Source organism: Rhinichthys klamathensis, unplaced genomic scaffold (genome assembly GCF_029890125.1).
Source record: "Rhinichthys klamathensis goyatoka isolate OS25496 unplaced genomic scaffold, OSU_Roscu_1.1 h1tg000329l_1, whole genome shotgun sequence".
In the NCBI taxonomy this organism is placed as follows: Eukaryota; Metazoa; Chordata; class Actinopteri; order Cypriniformes; family Leuciscidae; genus Rhinichthys; species Rhinichthys klamathensis.
This window is the reverse complement of record NW_026606844.1, coordinates 471,291-487,683: the sequence shown is the minus strand read 5'-3', so window position 1 is coordinate 487,683 and position 16,393 is coordinate 471,291. Positions and strand designations below refer to the sequence as shown.

Here is a 16,393-nt window from a genome sequence, read left to right as displayed (position 1 = left end):
TTAAACCACTAAGCCACCATATTGTGGTGCTTTCAGTATTTGCTCATTTAATTGTTGCGGTTATCATGCTGAGATATGAATTTCTCTGGATCTTTTGGGTTTAATGTTGCTTGAATAAGAGCAAAAGAGATTTGATAGGGAGAGAAAGGTAAATACTGTGGTGAAGAAGATGGAGGAAAAAGATCTGACAGAGGTATGTTGGTGACCTTTCTGTGTCTCTACAGGAGCAGGTTGATGAAGTGACAAGCTGTCTCCTGAGGGCCTTAAACTCGTTGGCCTTCAGTGACATTATTTTCTTCTGTTTACACCCACCGCAGCAGATACAGAAACACTGGTGCTGCACTAGCTCATCTCCAGTGCAAACTTGCACTGTCCTGTCAGATCGATTAATCGCTTCTAACATAAAATACATATGTATATATATATATATATATATATATATATATATATATATATAAAATTTTGTCTAATATGCGATTAATCGCAATCAATCGATTTGACAGCACTGACACACACACACACACACACATATTCAAGTGATATATTACTTATATAGGCCTTTAAAATAGATATCATTTACTAAAACATCCCGAAATCAAAATTTAAGGTGGAATATTTTGCAAACAGTGTGGAATATCCCCCAATTTTTCACATCACAAGTGTGTCTCTCCCCTCTCTGTAATTTCTCTCTGTTCGGTTTCTATGGCAATCTGGTTGCTGGGGGTGGTTGCTTAGGAACAGTCTCTGTGGCAGGAGGGGTGCAGTGGTGATGTTACAGGCCTGGGTTGGGATGATGGATGCTCAGGATTTGCAATGAAACAGGCATCTCTCACGAGGCATTGATTATGCAAAGCATTAATTAGGCAAAATTGTCTTTAGAATGCAATATAATGTTTGTTTTATTTCTACATAATTCAATACATTTCATGTTAGTGTTTAGAAGGGAGTGCAGTTTGTAATTCATAGTGAATCATTTAGAGCCTTTAGATATTTCATGGAGCGGAAATTTAGAAGATTCACTGTGGCGAGCAGGACGACACAGAGGCCTCGTCCTGCTCGCCACATTCACCATCTAGTAACAACAGTTAGTGTGAAAGCACTTAGTGAGATGGGCATTTCACCATGAATTGTGCTCTTATAAACAATACCTGAAATAAAATGTGGCTTTTACTCGCCAATTACTTCCTATCTTCTGAGCAACTGATGCAAGCTTTGAGATGTGTTAGAGTGTCATGATTGGTTTGTTGATCTGTTGACAAGCATTTATCAGGAATGCTTCCTGATGAGCAAGCTAGCACACTTTGCATTTGGTTAAAGTGCTCCAGATGGAGATTTCTGATAAAAGTTGAATGCTCAGCCTGGCAGAATCTATATGTGAACTAAAAGATAGCATTTAATTAAAGAATATACTTATTTGATTATCTCTGTCCTTTTTATCCAAAGCAATTATGGTATACGGAAATACAAAGCTCTGTCATGAAACTCTAGATGGTGCAGGCTGATAGGTCCTTAACTCAATCTTATTGCAATCACATCATTCTCTATAGGGCACAGCTGATTGGTTCCTGCTGTATCAGTAGCCAATGAGCTCGCTGCTCGGCATTCAAATACTTAGTCAGCATTTGCTGTAGCAGTGCAGCGCTTTCAGAAACTCTCCTCCTTCCCCAGCTCCACCTGTATAGATCTGCTACGAGTAATTCATGTGTGTTATCTTGTACAGCAGCAGCGTGTCTTACTTGCTCACAGCAGCGTGTCGTGACTCGTGTATGTATGTATGTATTGGCAGTAGCAAGTCCCGTACTTACTCTGCAGCAGCAGCAATAACCAACAGCAGCAGCAGAGTAGCAGATCTATTCCTCCAAGACCAAACATATCAACATTACCATGCCAAACACTCTGAGTTGTCATGACAGAAATAATAATAACAAAAAATATATAATGCACAGCTTTCTGGAGTGCTTGATTCTGATTGGTCAATCATGACATTCATTGATTTGAAATTCGCTCTCACTGTCGTCCATAGCAAAACGCTGTATATCAGTCCACACATCTGAGTAATTTGAAAACTTTATACATGTAATATTATAAAATAATTTCACATTAAATCACATCCATGTATTTATTTACTTGGAAAGTGGTCATGTAATCTAAGCATGATAGTGTTCAGTTTAGTTTTGCATAATATAAAGTATTTAAAGAGCAAGGAAATTTGTGCAGGAAGAAGCGGAAACCCCGTAAATGAACATACAGAACTTTATATGACTACATCAAACTAATAAAAATTGTATAATCATTACAACAACAAATATCATGTTCAGTCAGCTCCTAATCATACACCCTGCCTGGGTTTTATTTTGCGATAATGACTCACTTAAAGGTGCTCTAGTCTAAGCGATGTTGGGTGACGTCACTTGTTGACTTTCGAAGTATTGTCAAACAAAACTGAGGCTAGCTAGACCTCATCCCTCATCCCTCCTCATCCCGTCCCCTGCCCCTGTAGTTTTAATGATACTTCATTCAAGGTGTAATGTCGCCAATTTAGATAAATGCTTTCATATAATGCAGAAAAAGATTTGCATTACCAGAAACACACGATAAAACGTTTCGCCACCTGAGGTTATAACTTTAGCTCCCATACAAGGACACAATAATAGCAAGATAACGTTAGCTTCGCGTTTCCCAGTGAACATAAACAACGGCTCTGTCGTTGACAGATTTAGTCAAAGTTGTCAATAGGCTGTATGAATGAACATTCAAATTCATAACAAACAGTTGGTGAAAACAATCATTCACACAACTACTGTCACCCTACTGTGAGTTTGCTTGATCATTTACAATAGAGATCGATAGCTATAGCTGCTAGAAACCTATATGTTGTATTCACCAAAGTTAGCGCTGACTGCATAGCTCTAGCTAATTATATCCTTGTTTTTGTTAGGCGAACATGAAAGTCCATTTAGAAAAACCGAAATGGATTTACCCACCTGTCCAGCAAAAACAGGGCTACCTGAATGTCGGATTGGAAGCCCTTCTGCCGGCGGAGATCTTGCCACCTTTCAAAGGCTTTTCCAATGTAAATTCGGGACTTCGCGCGTTCCTTCTCCTTTTCCCTCTTCTTTGCATTTTTGCAATCTGTTCATCGGAACGTCGTCTCTTTGGTCGTGTGTCTGCCATATCAAACTTAAAGAGAATATAATTCTAACTTCCCTCTTCATGCTTCTCTCTCCTCCACACCCCCCTTCATGTGTACGCGCACTAACCCCACCCCCAAATCATTCTTGTCGGTTATTGGCTGGAACAGTTTGTTATGTTTCGTGGAGCGGGTTGCCCCAGTTTGTTTTTGTTGCAGTTTGTGGAGCCTGGGCTGTCTACAGAGACCGCGTTTTTTTACAGTGTGTTCAGGGGACAGCCAGCTAGCGGATAGTGAGGAGATGTTTGCTGTATGTGACAAAAAAAAAAAAATGTTTTGGCCTAAAAAAACGCGTGACATCGCTTAGAGCACCTTTAATTTTCATTTTCCCTTACAGAGCAGACTTATGTTACCACTAATCTGCCAACAATAAAGAAACTTAAGTTTCTTTCTTACCACAGTGAAGTGATCCCTGGTTATAATCCACCATTCTTTTGAAGCCTTTTGTGATGATGCCACTGGCGTCTTTATGTAAGATTATTCTTATCATGTGAGACAGCCCGAGGACAGACAGACAGGCGTTTCCCCTTTAATTCCCCCGGGTGGCATGTGTCTCCTGTCGCCTGTGCCATAAATGTTAGCTTAAAGGCTGAGAGGACTGTTTCATTCACGTGTTAGCTTCCACACTGATGTGATTTCCACAGGCGGTCATGCTCATGAGGGCTGAACAGTGGCTGTGTAGGATGAGAGGAATCTTTTTTCTGCTTGTGTCAGACTCTGGCGGGGTTGAATGAAGCATTTGCCTACAGGATGTCCCTCTCGTGAAGAGCACTGGGGCCACGTATTTGTCCCTGGCAGAGCTGTGTCAGTAGAATCGAACATAGTGCCCTATGAAATCCCTTTTATTTTTCCCCAAATTCAGTTTTTTTTTCTGCTTGATTTTTTCTGGATTCATTTTTTAATGTATTCTGTATTCTGTAGTTATATTTACATACAATTTTAGTAATCAAAAGCATGTCTTAAATAAATACAATTTTAAAAATTTGGGTTTAACACATTTTTTAGGACTATTTGAAATCAGTTTAATTTTTACATTTTTAATTTTAAATATTTATTTTTCCAAATTCCATTTAATGTTTCATAATTTCATGTTTTGTGGTTGATTTTTTCTGGATTCCATTTTTAAGGTTTAGTTCAATTTAAATAATCAAAAAGCAAGACTAGCCACACACACACACAAAAGCAAAAAATAAAATAAATTTATAAAGCTTTATTATTAATATGAAATGAGTTGTGAATATTTATTATCAAAAATGGTGGTAATTAAATCAAGGAATAAAACATTTATTAACAATTTAATTAGTGTATTAAAATGTAATCAAATTAAAATGTCACAATTCCTTTTATTATATATTTTTTTGGCAATTTTCAAAATAATAGGTTACATTTAGGGTGATGAGATATAATTATTGAAAGTGGCTTCTTGGTTTGGTTATCATATAGGCTAGAACAGTCATAAAAAAAAAAATATGGGTCCTCTTTTTTTGTACACTAATTATTCGTTTATACCCTCCTTGGTTATATATATGCAAATAAATTATAATGCATTTTAGTTTTTAGAGCACTAAACTAACAGCAAACTTAAAATATATTACTTTTTTAGCACTTCAAAGAGCCATCCAAAAAAAACGAGAACCAGTATCTATAATGAAATATATAAATACGCCATCTACCAGCAGGATTTTAACTGTTGATTTTGAACACTAATGGGGATCGAATCAGGTCTGTTAGCCATGTGAATGTACAGTCATTCCTGACAGTACGCTGGCTCCGTTATAAACCTGTGTGTGTGTGTGTGTGTGTGTGTGTGTGTGTGTGTGTGTGTGTGTGTGTGTGTGTGTGTGTGTGTGTGTGTGTGTGTGTGTAACGGGGCCACATGTTACTGCAACACGCTGACTTGCATTTATGGAGTGAGTCATTACTCTTTATCTGCCACTGCTGGACTTATATAATGCACCTCAATAGTTCAATGTATTTTAAAAGGTCACCTCTTGCCATCACTGTGTGGACATGAAGAGTCCTTTCAGACCAAACAGTGCTGTCATTTCAAATTATAAGCACATAAATTTGACTGACATAACATACATGGGTCAACATCAAGAATCGGTTTTGTTTTCAATTTCCTTTGTTCAAAGGTCTTATTCACAGGGTTTCCACACCTTTTGCCCATTGCATTTCCACCTTCAGTGAACTGTTCTTAAAAAAGAAATTATAATAATTATTTGTGTAAAGAGGTGTAAAGGTTCTTCCAGGAACCCCAAATGGTTCTTCTATGGCTTTACTGTGAAAAAACCCTTTTGGGACCTTTATTAATAAGAGTATAGGCTACGCATCAAGCTGTTTATGTTGCAAAGTGGCATTATTGTGCTAACAACAACAAAAAAAGAAACCCTCTGTAGTCTGTAAGGAAGCACCGCAAGTGCCACCTTCAGGACTGTAAACTTTTCTAACAAGATTCGAGATTCCTTATCTTCTGATTGGCTGAGAGGACACCATCATGCTGAAGCAGTGCATGCAAGGTTAACTCTAATGGTGCATTCCCACCCCATAAACCTCTCAATAATAAATGAAAACTCTCAACCAGGATGCTATTACCCAACACAGGAAGTGTTTTCTGATGGTGTAGATTAGACATCATTTGTGAATGGCCTTTTATCAATGCACACTGCACCCCTCATAAATAAATGTAGTCACTCATTTATATTTTATAGTAACATTGGTTTTAGAGTCTCATTAGGAAAGTACAATTTTGAGATTGAATAAACTTCCCCTCCACAGTCATGCCCTGGTGTTTTTAGCCTGTGTTTAAGAGACTCTGAATGGCATGGGTGAGCACAGGCTGCCTGCGTTTCCCGATGAAAGCTTCCGAGTGTTAACAGCGGGAGTGTGTCCAGATCGATGCTCTGTGGGTTTTTGCATGGGACACGTGGCGGCCTGCACTGCTGCTGCTGTGTCACTGAGTCCATGCCGAGAGCAAATCAATACTCTCCCAGCTGCACCATCTTACTGTGTTTGGCTTGGCTTTTGTGTTCACTTTTTATTTTGTGTTTTCTCGTTCAGATCTATGGCAGGGAAATGATCCATATTTTAGTGGCTCTTTGTAAATCCAATTTTTATTTGTTTTGCTTTGTGACAGATGATGAACAGATGTCTGCTATAGTGGAATCTGGCTGTGTTTGAACTGTGATTGCCCCTCTGTCTCCATTAAGTCTCAGTGGGAGGTGGGTTGAATTATAGTAGCACATACAGTGCAGTGTGGTAGCTGGAGGTCAGACCTCAATGAACACTGAGACTTAGGCTATACAGCAGACAAGACTAACATGGTGATGTTGAAGTGTAGTATGTTCATGCAAAAATGAAAACTCTGTCTTTATTTACTCACCAACATGTTGTTACAAACCCATATGCTGCTTTTTGTATTTATCTAAAAGAATCTTCACATAGATCTTTTCCATTCACCAACAATCAAATAATATGTTAAGTTTTTGATAGTCAAATATCAAATTTGATTGAACAAATTGGATGTCAGTGACATCAAACGTCATTACATCAATCCTTAGCCATAGTTGATATCAAGATTATTAGTGAATAATAGTTTAAATTCATCATTTAAAATGAATGTATGACTTGAAAATACTTTATAAAGCACAAGTCTATTATAAGCATAGGTCTATTAAATCTGCTTTTTTAGTTTTTTTAAGATGGAAGTTCATTATGGACAGTTGTACACTTATTACAGGTTTATTTATTTATTTTTGCAGTGACGTTGCCTAAGGTGAGCCCCTATGACTTGTGGTAGGGCGGGGTCGTCTTACTCTCCCGTACAGGTCCATTAGCCTTCGCTCCTTAGCCTTCCGGGAAAATGCCTTGCCCGCGTAATCCTTCCAAGGCTGCAGTGTATTGCTGACCAGGTGCTGCCGGAGAGTCAGTGCGGCTTCCGTGCTGGTCGTTCGGCCTTGGACATGATTTTTTCGGTACGCCAGCTTCAGGAAAAGTGTGCAGAACAGCAATGCCCATTGTACATGGTGTTTGTCGATCTGACTAAGGCTTTCGATTATGTGAGTCGCTCTGGTCTCTTCCATGTTCTGCAGCGACTCGGTTGTCCGGCAACTCTTTTGGCAATACTCCAAGGCTTCCATGATGGGATGCGGGCAACCGTACAGTTCAACGGTGCCCACTCAAATGAGTTTGATGTCTGCTGTGGAGTAAAGCAGGGGTGTGTCCTCGCTCCCACCTTGTTTGGCATCTATTTCTCGGCTGTGCTGCGACGGGCGTTTCCTGATCCGGTTGGGGTTCTGCTGCACACTAGGTATGATGGCAACTTCTTCAGCTTGGCTCGTCTGAGGGCCAGAACCAGGGTGAAATGCGTCCTTGTGCGCGAGTTGCTTTACGCAGATGACGCTGCCTTCGTGGCTCACACTGAACAAGAAATTCAGGAGATGTGCAATTCTTTTGCTGCTGCCTGCACAGAGTTCGGACTTACCATAACCTCGGACTTACCTCGGCTCAACCTTGACAGCAAACAACACCCTTGATGCTGAACTGAATACCAGGATCGGTCGTGCCTCAACAATCTTTGGGCGGCTTCAGTCTCTCGTCTGGAACAACGGTCACCTTTCTCTCAAAACAAAGGTGCGCGTATATGAGTCCTGTGTGCTCTCCGTTCTGCTAAATGGAAGCGAAACGTGGCCTACATACCAGCGGCAGGAGCACAAGCTTAATGCTTTTCACTTCCGTTGCCTACGACAGATCCTTGGCCTGTCATGGCAGGATCGGGTCCCGAACACCACCGTGCTGAAGCTCACTAACAGCAGTGACATGTACACCACGTTCCGGAGGAGGCGACTCAGATGGATCGGCCATGTACGTCGTATGCCAGATGAACGTCTCCCAAAGTCCATCTTCCATGGGGAGTTAGCTGTGGGACACCGCCCTCGTGGCCGACCCAAGCTCCGCTTTAAGGATGTCGTCAAGCGGGACATGAACGTCTTTAACATCAACCCTGACCAATGGCATCACCTTGCGGAAGACCGGGCAGCTTGCGGTCTGCGCTGACAGAAGGCACAACTTTGTCCTGCCATGCTTACACCAGCTTTTGCACAGAAAGACGGCATGCTAGACACTGTTCAGATCGGCGCTTGCGCTGTAAAAGGCCTTGATGATGATGACGTGGCTTTGAATAACCATTTTGGGTTCCCCAAAGAACCCAAAGAACTGTTTTCCCACTATAAAGAACCATTTGTGCACTTAAAAGGTTCAATTGATGTTAAAGGATTAGTTCAGATTACTCCAGAATTAAAATTTCCTGATAATTTACTCACCCCCATGTCATCCAAGATGTTATTCTTTCATCAGTCGAAAATAAATTAAGGTTTTTGAGAAAAACATTCCAGCATTTTTCTCAATATAGTGGACAATTCCTATATAGTGGGGGTGAGTAAATTATCAGGAAATTTTACCAAGAAATTGGTGAACATTCATGGAAACTGTGTGAATGAATGTTCTTCAGAATCCTCCTCTGTGTTCCACAGAACAAAATTACAGCTTACGGGGTTTGGAATTACATGAGGGAAGTAAATAATGACAGCATTTTTATTTTGGGTGAGTTTAAGGTTGTGCTATTATCCTTTTCAATACAGCAGTGATGATAGTTTAAACTGTATTCATTCACCCAATTCATTTAAACATACTTTCTTTCAACCAAAGCATAATGAAATGTATTTTCCCCATGATAACATAATCATGGTAGATTACATTTTATTTAATCCAGTTTTCATCTCAGCATCTAGTCTGTGCACTTCTTCAATCTGGCCTGGATTTCCCTTACTCTTCCAATGACAGATCCAGCGCTGTGCCTCCCCCACACGACCTCAGAACCCAGACAGACTATTTCTAGCAAATATGCTAATGTGTTTCCCTCAGAAAAATCCTTCTGCTGAAATGGGAGGCAACCCCCACACAGGTGATCTAAAACTGTGTAGCAGTGTAATGGAAATGTGGGACATCACAGTGCGAAACACTATAAATTATTGAAATACATGAAGGCCTAGCTTGTACTATTATTACCATGTCTTTGATTTATTGATTTATTTTTATAAAATATATACATATGAATAATTTTTATTTATTTAAGTGATTTAGTCATTTTTCATCCTGTATTTATTTATATATAATGTAATATATAGCTAATTATATTATGTACATATTAATATTTACTTTCGAGTATAGATCATGTACTAAAGGCACCTACACACTACAAGATTTTGGGCCCAATTCTCCCCTTTGGACAATCCTAGGTAAAGTCCCTATTATCTTGATGGTTCTACATAATATTATATCAGAATTTCCTGTGGTGTGATGTGTTTTAAGTGTAATTGAATCTGCTCGGAAGAATGTCGGGGCCACACCGATCTCAAATCGTAAATATCCAACATGAATATTTACGATCAGAAATCCTGTTGTGTGGCGGGAACCCCCAAGGACGCGCACGCACCGAAATCATACCCAATCAGAAAGCGAGCTGATGAAAGACAGAAGCAATACTACTTTATCCAAACCCTTTTCTTTTTTACCCAAAAAAATGTCTGTAAAAAGCAGTCAACATTTCTTTTTGCCCATCGTTTGTTTTGTTGGTTTGATAGTTGGCCCTAACCTCTCAAAGGCTTTATCCACTATGCATTTCTGCATTAGATTCTCTTTAGATAAGTGTCAGTAATGGCTTTGCAGATGAGCTGCTCCTAGTAATGCATTGAGAGGAAGTCCCAGTGAAAAGCTTCCTGTCAAACAGGACATAAACCTGCAGGAGGTGCTCATTAACTCTCGCATACAGCTGCTAATCACAATTAAAGAACCACAGAGAAGGTCATATCTCTGTATCGCCTTGATTTATTGATGATACATCCTCATTTGCTTGCTTGCAGTAATTCCTGACCAGTTCTATCCCTTTGAACACTGACACATGGACTTGATGCTACCTACTAGCTTTGTTTTAGTAGGCTACATAAAGTCAACCAGCATCCACACTGAAGTCTGAAAGACATTTTGCTATATTTTAAGAGGTTCAGAGTCTTATCCAATGAATGGAGTACATCGTATCTTGGCATCTTTTCACTTGAAAAGTGCTTTACTTGTGCAGTTTTAGTCATCACTTCAGATGGCAGATATGGATTAAAAACATAATTCATCAGATTAGTGTATGTTTTTGAGGTTCCACAGCTCCTGCCTGGTACAAGCGGTTCCTGCCAACCGACTGACTTAAAGCCAGAAGATTTACACTTTGCAATCAAAGCAAAATGTAGGGAGACTAGTTTTCCAGACTGGCTTATCTGATCTTTATTTATTGAATGTAATCTGATGTCATATTAGGTGAATAACATTGACTGTTTGAATGTTACTAGTAAACTAGTCTGTTCTTCATTTTTCTGACCTAAATGTGAGTGGTGTTTGCCATCAGGTTTTTGAGGTGTGCCTCTGTATACTGCCCTGTGCCCTCAGTTAAATGAGCCCATTTTGTTACTATGATATTTTGGTGCTGAGATATGGCAGGTGCCCACAGTAGCCTCAGAGATGAGTTAAAATGCTGACGTCTTGGGCAGAGGAAGAACAAGTATTGCTTATAAGAATTAGTTCTGTAGTCCTGACTCCTTGCTTCGTGGCATCTGCAAAATGAAGTGCTTGTGCCATCTTGTGGTGATCAGGAGAAATGATCACTGGAATGCAAATGGCATGTTTAAAGTTATTATTTGGTTTTCTGTGCAGTTTAAATTAGTCAATGGAAGTTTTTGGTCTTGTCTTGTCTCAAACATTTGATCATTTATATCAGCAACATGTATCGTCATATCGCCCAGTCCTTTTTAACTACAGACCTAAATGTTTTACACTGATCAAACAAAAATTGTATTCACTTGATATGTGCTCTTCTCCAATGTATAAATGAGTCTAAAAAACATGATTTGTGCATTTATTATCAGATTTTGTTTTCATGTCCACTACACTGGACAACAGGACTGAAGCAACAAAAAAAATCTTCATATTTTATGAACTAGAGTTTAAACACAGTGTGAGAACTAGCATTGAAGATTTTTTTAACATACTGCAACAATGAGCAATACAATAAGACTGTAGAAAAAGGTAAGATGATAGGATGAAGTCTCAAAAAACATCTCGGTTACTGGTGTAACCGTCGTTCCCTGAAGGACGTGAGACGTAACGTCAACGTGACGACTTAATTGGGATCACTTCAGGGAGCCCTATCATCTTCGAGTGTCTACAGATCGAGCCAATGAATGTTGGCGTGCGTGAATCGCATCACGCGCCCCGCCCCACAGCGCGGGTATAAACAGGAAGCGGGCGCACGCACTCATTTTTTTCCGCTGAGGAGCCAAGATCGTGATGGCCGTACAGTGATGGTCAGCAACCGTGGCGACGAGATGTTACGTCTCCCGTTCCCTCCTTCAGGGAACGAGGGTTACATCAGTAACAGAGAAGTTCCCTTTCAGTCGCTCATGTTCGACGTAACGTCGACGCGATGGCATAATTGGAATCCCATGGAAAACGCCACGGTTGCTGCCACATCCAGCGCCCTACGCAAGACTCTCAGCCAGTTGGCTGGGGCGGAAGGCCTGCGTAGAGGGAGTTCAAACTGCTGTTCGTTATACCCCACACAGTGGAACTCTTGGATAACACTGGGAAAGCGTGCCTTTCCAGGGGAGAAGGACACTGCGGAAGCCACATCCTGCCGAAGGCAGGTAACGTGGAGAATACACATATGGACTGGCCGTTAGGGGCAGTGCTACATATGGAATGTCACTGGAGTGACTCCAGCCTGAGAAGGGGGAGGCTACACCAGACAGTGACGGCAGAGCGGACTCTGCCAAGAGAAAGACACGGGCTCACCGCAGGGAGCTGGTCGTGGAAGAATACGCATATGGGATCACTGCAGGGATCACCGAACCCAGCCTAGCACAAGTTACACAAGCATACGATCACTAGGCCTGGCGTTGGACTGCCGAAGGGGTGCGGAGGAACTCTACAGGGTTCGCCTGAGTGGGGAACTCGACTAGAGCAAAAATGCGCACGTATCCGCTCCATGTGGAGGGGAGTGACGCAGCAAGCCGACACTAGAGTGGGAACTTCGGTGTTACCGGCTGGTTGAAGTGAGCACACAGGAAGAAACTGGCTCAACGCGTAGGCTATAAAACCTAGCGAACGTGTTAGGTGTCGCCCAGCCCACAGCTCTACAGATATCTGTCAGCGAGGCACCGTGTGCCAGCGCCCAGGAAGAAGCGACACTCCTAGTAGAGTGGGCTCTCAACCCAGGTGTGGGCTTCGTAAGCCAAGGCAATGGCATACATTATCCAGTGGGCCATCCTCTGCTTGGAGACAGCCTTTCCCATCTGCTGGCCTCCTTAACAGACGAAAAGCTGATCTAAGGTCCTCCTGAGGCTTTGTGTCCTGTCCACGTACAGGCGCAGAGCGTGGACGGGACAGAGAAAAGCCAGGGCTGGGTCTGCTTCCTCCGAAGGCAGCGTTTGCAGTTTCACCACCTGGTCCCGGAAGGGAGTGGTAGGAACCCTTTAGCATAAGGGATTGTGTCAACTACCGCTTGGCGTAGGTCACCTAGAACCTCCGCGTCCTGTCCAGGGACCAGACATGGAGTTTCCAGAGGTCTGGACACGGATGCCATAGGGTGCCCCATCTCTGAGATGGCAGGTCCTCTCTCAGAGAAATGGGCCAGGGAGGGGCTGTCGCGAGGAGCACTAGTTCCGGGAACCAGGTCCGGTTGGGCCAATACGGCGCAACGAGCAAGACCTGCTCCTCGTCTTCCCTGACTTCTGTGCAAGAAGTCTCACTGGGGGAAACGCAAACTTGCGTAGGCCCCTGGGCCAGCTGTGTGCCAGAGCATCCGTGCCGAGGGTCCCCTCGGTCAGGGAATAGAACAACTGGCAGTGAGACGTGTCCGGGGCGGCAAACAGATCTACCTGTGCGGTCCCAAAGCGCCTGAAAATCAGCTGGACCACCTGGGGATGGTTTTTGCCATTCTCCCAGTAGCACCTGCTGCCTTGAGAGCTCGTTGGCTGCACGGTTGAGCAGGCCTCAGACATCAGATGCTTCTGACTCCAAAGAAGGAGATGGCGGGCGAGTTGTAACATGTGGCGGGAGCGTAGACCCCCCTGACGGTTGATGTACGCAACGGTCGCAGTGCTGTCTGTACGGACCAGTACATTCTTGCCTGGTAGTGACGTTTTGAAGCGGCCCAGCACAAGATGTACTGCTAACAACTTGAGGCAGGTGATGTGCCAATGCAGTTGAGGCCCCGTCCACAGACCTGAAGCTGCATGCCCGTTGTATGTGGCTCCCCAGCTGGTGGCAGAGGCATCCGTGGTGACCATAGAATGCCTGGACACTTGTTCTAGGGGAACACCTGCCCGCAGGAACGAAGGGTCCGACCACAAGCTGAAAGTTTGGCGACAGTGTGGTGTTACTTGGACCCGGCACGAGCCGCTCTGCCACGCCCATCTCGGAAATCGATCATGGAGCCAGTGTTGGAGTGGCCCCATATGAAGCAATACGAACGGTGTAGTAACAAAAGTTGCAGTGGTGCCGCTGCTCTGCGTCTGAGCTCCTTCTCCTCCTGTCTAGTTAGTTAGTCATGCATGTCTTATGTGATGCCTGAATTTCAATTAGATTAAGTTATGGGTCATACTTTCATTGTAATTGGTTGATAAGGGACCAATCAGTGACCAGGCAGTACTCATATTATAAAAACGTAAAATATTATTGGTTTAAACCAAAAACCATGTGCTGTCCATTGCAATGGTTGCAGGGTCTGAAGGGGTTAAAGTCCCACTCCGATCATATTTTGAGCTATTTTTAAACATTCCTAGTGGTCTTTAAATTATGATTATGCCATTTTTAGCCAAAATCACAAAACCTGTGCCGTTTTCTGGGACTTCGCTTCAGCAGAGCGGCAGTAGCTCATTAGCAATTCGCCTCTGCGTTGTGGGCGGAGCCGTTGGCACGGAGACGACCCTCCCCCTGCCCGTTGCTAAGAGCTCTGTCTCTCCCGCTAGCTTACATCCCCAATACCGGTGGGGCAACAGTATTATATACACGTTAATTATTATTATCCGAAGTTAATCAAAGCTATCACCGATCACCGATCATTATTTCACTCCAAGACGTCGCGTGTGGAGACGCCCAGTGGAGTTACTACGTCACAACTCCAGTCGATTTTAGCCGGCATTTTAGCGTCTGCTACTGATTCACAGCCATTTGGATGTAGAAATACTCAGAAATACAACTATGAGCTGATTTTTCTCAAGATATGTCCTCTAACATCAGAAAAATGCCACAAGAACATGTTAACACCTAGAAAAACATTATTTTCATCGGAGTGGGTCTTTAAAGCATTAAGGCATTATGGACATATGACTTTCTGCAATTCCTTTCGCCTTGCTCCGCACTGTGAGCCTCCGTTGACTGTACGCGCACGTCCCCAAATAGATGAGGCGTTTATGCTCACTGCAGAGCCAAATGACATCCAGCTCCCCCTCTCTGGACATCATGGGTTGAGCTTGACCTATTCCGGTTCCACCTCTGTGGATCTAATGGGTGGAGGGATAGTTATTATGGGTAGGGTTGGGGTGTAGTTGGACCTTCTAGCTCCACCCAAATTACATCCAGAGAGGGGGAGCTGGACTTCATGCTCTACCATGGCTCTGCAGTGAGCAGGCTCTCTTTATACTTGACATGCTCGTCGTTGTACTATTCTTTGAAACGACAGGGGGCAACTCTGCGTAATTGTCCTCTAAACCATCAGGAAGCAGTGATGAGAAGTAAGGTACACGTGTGACGATGTTTGTTTTTATTACACTTCACCAAACCCACACAAAGAATCAAGGAATCGTGTAAAACCCAGTAAACCCTGAGATTAATCTGACATTAGAACAAAACATAAGGATATAAGAACATATATAAATATAAAACTAAATTAAAGGTAGGGTAGGCAATTTCTGCAATTTCCCACCCTCCCTTCAGAGCGTCTCCAAAGCCATGCCTTCTCCAAAAGACATGAACACACACACAGCAGAGTCTGAAATACATTACGAGAGATGGTGTTAAACTACCTCATGTATCTTGAGCTCTTACTTGTACCACCTGACTGCTGCAGATTCATTTCGGCGTTGATCGTGTTGCCATTTAAGCGCAACAATCAAGTCTAAGGACGTGAACAGCTCCTGGTAGAACGTCACGGGTTGTCATCTCTCAATTACGTTAATTACGACATGGCGTGAACGCAGCATAAGCTCATTGTTTTGGTTAAGGAGGAACTGTAAAAGGCGGTTGCTATTTGTTTGTGGTGCTCAGTGACTGTCTGTCTACAACTCTGCATAGCCTTACAGGATGCGCTGATGATGTGTGATGTCTGTGCAAGGAGGTGTGCGGAGCTTTGGAAATACATATGTTGACAGGCAGGTAGAACATCCTATTATTGCATCCGGACCAAATTCAATGATTGGATGAACATTTTTTGGTCCTGAGACTTCCACAGAAGATACTAATGTTTTAATATTTAAACCACTTATATTATTGATTGCTATCAGGATGTGAAGAGAGTTTCAACCAGTATATGAAACAAATTGCCTACCCATTTTCATTTAATCTTCATGAACATATTTTATAAAACATGGACCTTTATTTTCATTAAAAAGTCTTATTGTAAGTTCATTTTGTAAATGTAAATAATTTAGACAAGCGCAAACTGGGTGCTGGTGTTCTAAAAATTTGGTGTCTGAGATTGTCAGTGACACTGGGTGGAGCGTACATGAATATTCATGAGTTTCCTGTTTTGTGTGAAAGTGACTCTGAAAATATTAGCGCACACTCCTCGGCTTACAGAAAGGTATTAAGCCTACATTTCAGAATTAAAGGAAATTAAACTTATATTCTTTCTTTCTAACTGATATTTATGCACAACATTGCTCTTTCTAACTGTTATTTATGCACAACATTGCTCTTTTTATTCTATTCACAAATGCACAAATGCAAAATATATATGAGTAACTTTTAGCTTTGACATTTACAGTAGGCTAAATGTGCAAAAGTTTATGTTGAACTAACCCTCTGCTGCGCACAAAAGATCACTTATACATTAGGCTCATCAGTGATGCCATTTATACTGCTGTAATATCACTGAATATC

The 16,393-nt window shown here is 42.2% G+C and overlaps 1 protein-coding gene across 3 annotated transcripts in view; it reads left to right on the top strand.

Annotated features, from left to right (window-relative positions):
* Positions 1 to 16,393, top strand: part of dclk1b (doublecortin-like kinase 1b) — a 43,158-nt gene that overhangs the window by 6,239 nt on the left and 20,526 nt on the right. The window lies entirely within an intron of this gene.